This window comes from Diadema setosum, chromosome 4, assembly GCF_964275005.1.
Source record: "Diadema setosum chromosome 4, eeDiaSeto1, whole genome shotgun sequence".
In the NCBI taxonomy this organism is placed as follows: Eukaryota; Metazoa; Echinodermata; class Echinoidea; order Diadematoida; family Diadematidae; genus Diadema; species Diadema setosum.
This window is the reverse complement of record NC_092688.1, coordinates 11,813,533-11,819,532: the sequence shown is the minus strand read 5'-3', so window position 1 is coordinate 11,819,532 and position 6,000 is coordinate 11,813,533.

The following is a 6,000-nucleotide window of genomic DNA, read 5'->3' as shown; positions in this document are numbered from 1 at the left end:
TTTTTTGTGCAAACTTAATAAGTGAAGCGTAATTGCAAAAGGTCTTGGATGTCAAGTGGAGCAGTGTTTTCATTGATCTGATTACAGCACTGAATGTCTGATGGTTCCATATTTGTTCCACACAAGCTGTCTACACTAATGATGCATATCATAATTGTGTAGTGTATTTAGAACAAAAAGCCTAGTGACTTAAAACAGTGAGAGACACGTGGTCTGTGATGTCATTGCGTGAATGTTTTCTCTTTTGCAAGGAATTTCTTATGTCAACTCGTAGAAGATCCAATGATTTCTAACCCCCCGCCGTGATAAGTTGATTGTGTGATTAATGGTGTTGCCTTATTTCACTGCGATGGCCTAATGTTTGATATGGACAATATGCAGCTAATGTCACTGCCATGTGGACGTTTGTTGGAATTCGTTGCAAAGGGCTCTTGATTTCGTTGCGTTTTCTTTATGCGTCTTCTTGGAGGATATCAGTTGTATTATTATGCAGGACTTTCACAGTTACCCAAGTTGAAAACATTCCGCCACAATGTGTGTTTGTCCAGAATTTAATCACTGTGTCTTTCCTCTGTTGTTGTTCTAATGTTGTGAAGTATCTCATTGTGTAATGGAATGCGCAGCTCGAGTCATTGTGAGATGACACAGTGGAATGCCAAAAATTTACTTGTGAATGTGCATTTACAGGAATCACTACTTGTATTGCATGCATGTACATTGCCAGTTTCTTCTTTCTTTATACAGAGCAAGAAGAATGCGTTTATGTGCAGACTGTCCAAATTTCTTTCATGCTTCCATCATAGAGGTTTTGAGTAGGCAACCTCAAAGCTAGGGTAACTGGGTATCCTTAGAGGTAGCAACAAACTCCATGTAGCAAACTCCATGCAACCTGGATCCTATTTGTAATACAGTATTCATCGCATAATCGGGACAGGTTGGGAGTAGCAAACACGGCCCCTTTAACCCTATTCTAACTGGGGGGGGGGGGTCAAATTGACCCCCCCCTCGACGTTTCACGCCACGATTTCACAACGCGCAAAGCTTTTGCCGCGTCGTTTCACGACTTTTTTCATTGAAGTCTCCCGCATATTTTGAGACCAAATTTGCGACGTCCGGGTACACCGTTTTGAAGTTACGTAATGTTTTGCATATGCATGTCAACCAAAAAACAGCTCAAATTCATGATATCGTGTGCAAATCCAATGCAAATTGTGTGTTTTGCTTAAATTGATATTAAATTAATTATTTCAACTTTTAACCATTGAAATTAATCAATTCTAGTGTAGATAAGCCTGAAAAAGTGCCTGCAACAAGTTTCGGCAAAAAAACAATGGAAAACAAAAGGTTTAAAAAACAGTAAAATACATAAGAAATTAACAAAACAATAAAAAACAAAAGAAATAAATTTCAATTGAGCTATTTTTTTACACAAAAATTGTTTGATGTGTCTTGAGGAATTCTGACACAAAAATTTAGCAATCCTGCAGTCTTTTTAATGGAGTTATAGGTGAAAATATGATTTCATGCACAAATTTGCATAATTAATTTATTAAAAATAGAAAGGCAATATTTTTCTATTGTATGACGATGTAATCTTGTAGTTGACATCCAGCTCTATCTTCAGGCAAAATTTTGCGGCGATTGCGCGATCGGCGGCTGAGATCTGAAGGGGGGGTCAAATTGACCCCCCCTCAGTAAAAACTTGGTCTCAAATAGCCCAGTTAGAATAGGGTTAAGCGGGGTGCCCGATTTCGCGATGAGCACTCACCATACACTACTGGCATACGACATGTACATGTAGTGCACACACACACACACACACACACACACACATGCATACTGACGTACTGTACATGTACATTAATACACAACCACGCTACCCCTCGGCGCAACCCTCTAGCTCTCCCTGCATTCTCACAATGATGTAGAGTAATCGCAACCGGGTTCTTCTTCTGTCACCTCTCTTTGAACACAAAATATGTGGATTAAAAGCTAGCACTTTCTTAAACATTCGTAGAATTCTTGGACACGTAGGGCGTTCCGTATAAATACATATCCACAACCATGGGAAATGATTACCCAGAACTGATGTGGGAACGTCAATGAAAAGTCCTTCAATCATTCAATCATCACGGCTTGATTGTTTACTTACCGTGATCACTGCACTGTACATTGTTGTCAATTATGTAGCGATCTAGCTCGCCATATATACACATGTACAGAAAAGCGAAGGCGGGCAGCGAGCTGAAATGTACGTGTACTGGATGGACGGAGGTCAAAACACACCAGTCCGAAGCTTGCTTTGTAAGTTCGATGTAAACGACAACTGATAGGGAATCTTTGAAATATTGTTGTCGTATTTTGGTAGATTTTTTGTGTAAAATATCAACAAAATCAAAGAGCGCTTGAAGAAAAATTGTCCTGTTTATCAGAGGTTCCCGCCCGATTATCCAGTGAAAAAAAACGTGCATTGGAAATGTTTCTGGGAAGCGTATGTCATTTAAGCGAGGTTCCCGATTATCAGGTGCCCGATTATGCGATGAATACTGTAACACCTCTGTATCTTTCACCAAATGTATGGCATGGCCCTTAAAGACCCAATAGCTTGGGGATTCTTGGGTGACCCGAATGAATTGATCTTCCTTTGCTGCCCACTAGGGTACAGTTGAACACCATGAATAGCGCCGGTCAGTGAATATGTGCATTGAGGTGTACACTCACCAGTAATGGTCGACTCCAGTCAAGATTCCTCGGCTGTGTGTGTACTTACATAGAGATCACTGATGAAGCTGTACACAAATTGTTACAGGAATTCTCGAATGTACCTGAACAGGGCCAGCCTTCCCACTTCATGGTATCCCCACACTACTGGGTCTTTAATGGCAGAGAAATGAGAGAAATAATATATTTTTTAAATCCATGTACCCCAATAATGCCAAGAAGACACACATATAGCCATTTGATTAGCATCTGAAATGGTGTCTTGTTTCTGTGAATGTATGTGTTGGTAGTAATTCATCATTTAATGTTGTTGTTGTTGTTGTTCATAGATATGTAGACAAGTGTATAGGGGAAATGATGCAGATTCTTTTGATTTCCTCAGAAGGAGATGACGTGTTTGTAAATGTTTCATCGCTGTGCTGAAATGTAGCAGCCCTGCATGTTGTAAATAAGATTCTATGATGTTTTTTATCTGTGATCGTACTACTGGAGGCACGGTGAATGCACACACAGTGTCCACCTTGGATGTAAAAAAGAACTGTAAATGAAATTTAAAAAAAAAAATGTTATTGTGGGAATGTGCGAGGCATGGCACATTTCAGAAATAGATCCATGTTTATGAGGTTGATATCTTGCAATTTCTGTACCGTTTACTCATTACATCTAGCACTCATCGGTATGCTGATATTCAGTGTGTGGCACAGTGAATTCATTACTATGCTGGTTCCTTGATTTTAATGATTAATCTTCTATTATTATAGAGACCATCTCAGCAGCACAAGTATACAGGGCGTCTTCTGTAAGTTCTCCCGGTTTTGTTGAATTCCATCTGCAAATAGAAATGGAAATTTACCGGTATATGTCAAATCATACCTGAAACAGTCTCCAGTTTTGGTAGGGTTTAAGATTATATCCTGAACTCTTTCACACTCACAGTAGTCACTGTCTGTTACAAGGTGTCTTCTTCTGTGTTAACGACGTACATTACGACCATTAATTCAATTACAGTACAGCCAGCTGACAATTTATATGGCCAAGTGACAAAGAGTTTGGTCATTGATTGTACAATAGAGTGACCTTTTTTTTTTCTGTTTCTGTCTTGATCATACTCTTGTTGGTGCTGCGAGAACAGTGGCTACTGCAGTTTGATTTAAAAAAAAACAAAGATATTTCACCATGCATGGATTTAATAGGTGTCACCAGGAAAACAAATGTATCTATGATAATAATGTTAACATGACATTATTTTGCATGTGTGGGACTGAGGAAAATGGCGGTATGTGTGTGTCATAGTTGTCATTGTGATACATCGGCTGTCCATGATTGTAGCTTGAAGTCTTTGTAATCTTGGTGTAGCACATTCATCTCAGACAAGACAGAAATGCAAAGGTAAACTTGTTTAAAGGCAAACATGTACGTAGAGTGTGATCAGTACTTGAGCTCCAAGCTTTATTGGCAGAAGTTGAAGAGGTGAATGTTGCTTGTATGGGTATCTCATTCTAGCTATGAGAACAGTAGAAAGTGGCATGTTGCTAACAGTAGTTCATTTGAGGTTCTATGTGTGTTGTGTACAAGCGCTTTGTAGTGCGTGCGCACTAATTTATTGAGTAGATTGTTGCTTCAAGTCCCAGTGAAGTGTCTTATTTAAGCACTGTTTAATTTCTAGGAGTTTACTGCATACCATGTGGGATATGAACAGTTGTGTGTGAACAGATAGATGCAGAAATGCCTCAAAAGCAAGAATTGATTTCACTGCAATGCCGAAAAAAAAAGTGTTTCAGGGGAATTGACTTATGTTGGAAGTGAATAGGAAAGGCTAGAAAATATACATTATAGCTTCCTTGATACAAGTGACTACCAGCATTTATCAACGAACCTGCTATTTGATGTACTAACAATCGCTGGCAAGTTCCTTTTTGCAATCATACAATTACAGTTGGCTGGTACTAAGCAATTAAGAGGCACTTCATAGCTCATTAAAGTAAAGTATACTGGTAGTGTGCTGTTCAAAATCTTAGCAGGGATCCACCCATGCTTTAACAGGATATCAGTTAGCTTCTACGTGTCATACATCTTCCTTTTTTACATCACCTCAAGGTATTGTATTAAAAAAAAAATATGGGCAAGAAGTTTGTTTTTTGAGAAGACATGCATGCAACAAGGTTATTGTGGTGTTACTTGCCTCTCCATGGAACACCAGTTGTTACATGGCTTTTCTGCAAGGTGGTTGACTTGCATCACTTTCATCTCTAAGAAGCTTTCAAGAAAGAGATATGTTACTCCTTTGGAGCGACATTTCACACACAAGCACACACACACACACACACATTGCCTTTTCCCTCAAAAGCACATGCCATGATTCTAGAAAACCAGATCTTTTCGTGTTTGACTAGAAAACATTTATGTGATGGACATAAAGATCACAACTCTAACCCAACCAGTGTCCCCTCCCCCCCCCCCCCTTTGTTTGTTTGTTTGTTTTTTTTAATATTTCTGCAATTACTGATTTGGTCTGTGCCATTTTCTGGTATACATTTCTTGTTTTGATCAATTTGCTCATATGGCTGCACTGTATTATTGTAATGTTCATCATTTTTTTCTTGTCTAAATCCTGTATGTGCTAAATCTGTCCATTTCTTTCTTTGTGTATGTTCGCTGTTTCACAGACGCAATAATGCAAAGAAAAACAAAAGAGGCAAACTGTATTCATGGGTGTCCTAATGTTGAAACCAAGAGAATTATGGAAAGTTATGTTTATTGTGCATATTACAAGAGCATACCTGGGCGGACGTCCGTCTTTGTGTTGAAATATGTTTTATTGGTGCGCAGGTGGAAGGTGTGGTAATCGTAATAAATGTTCACAGCAAAATTGCCTGGCATTTAGCTTCTCTCATTGGACATGTGCATGTGGAAGTGATACAGGCTGCATGATGATGAGGTATATTCAAGGAGGTTCAAGAGAATGGAGTCACAACTGTCTTATTTCTTTTAAACCCATGTTTGATGCCACCACTGGAAAATATTTGAAGCATGTGCCAAACTGGATCTGCAGCGCAGATAGGAATACAATTGACAATTGACAATTGCATAATCACCAGCCACTTTCTAAGGAAGGTATGTCTTTGTGATGGTAATCACTTTTCGCCATCTCTTCTAAGATAGGTGATATAATGGTAAAGACACGGGGATGCGCGAATAGAAATTGCGAAAAAAATGATGGAATAAAAATGAAAATTACTCGACTGGCCATACCTGGCCGCTAATCTGATATATTTATTA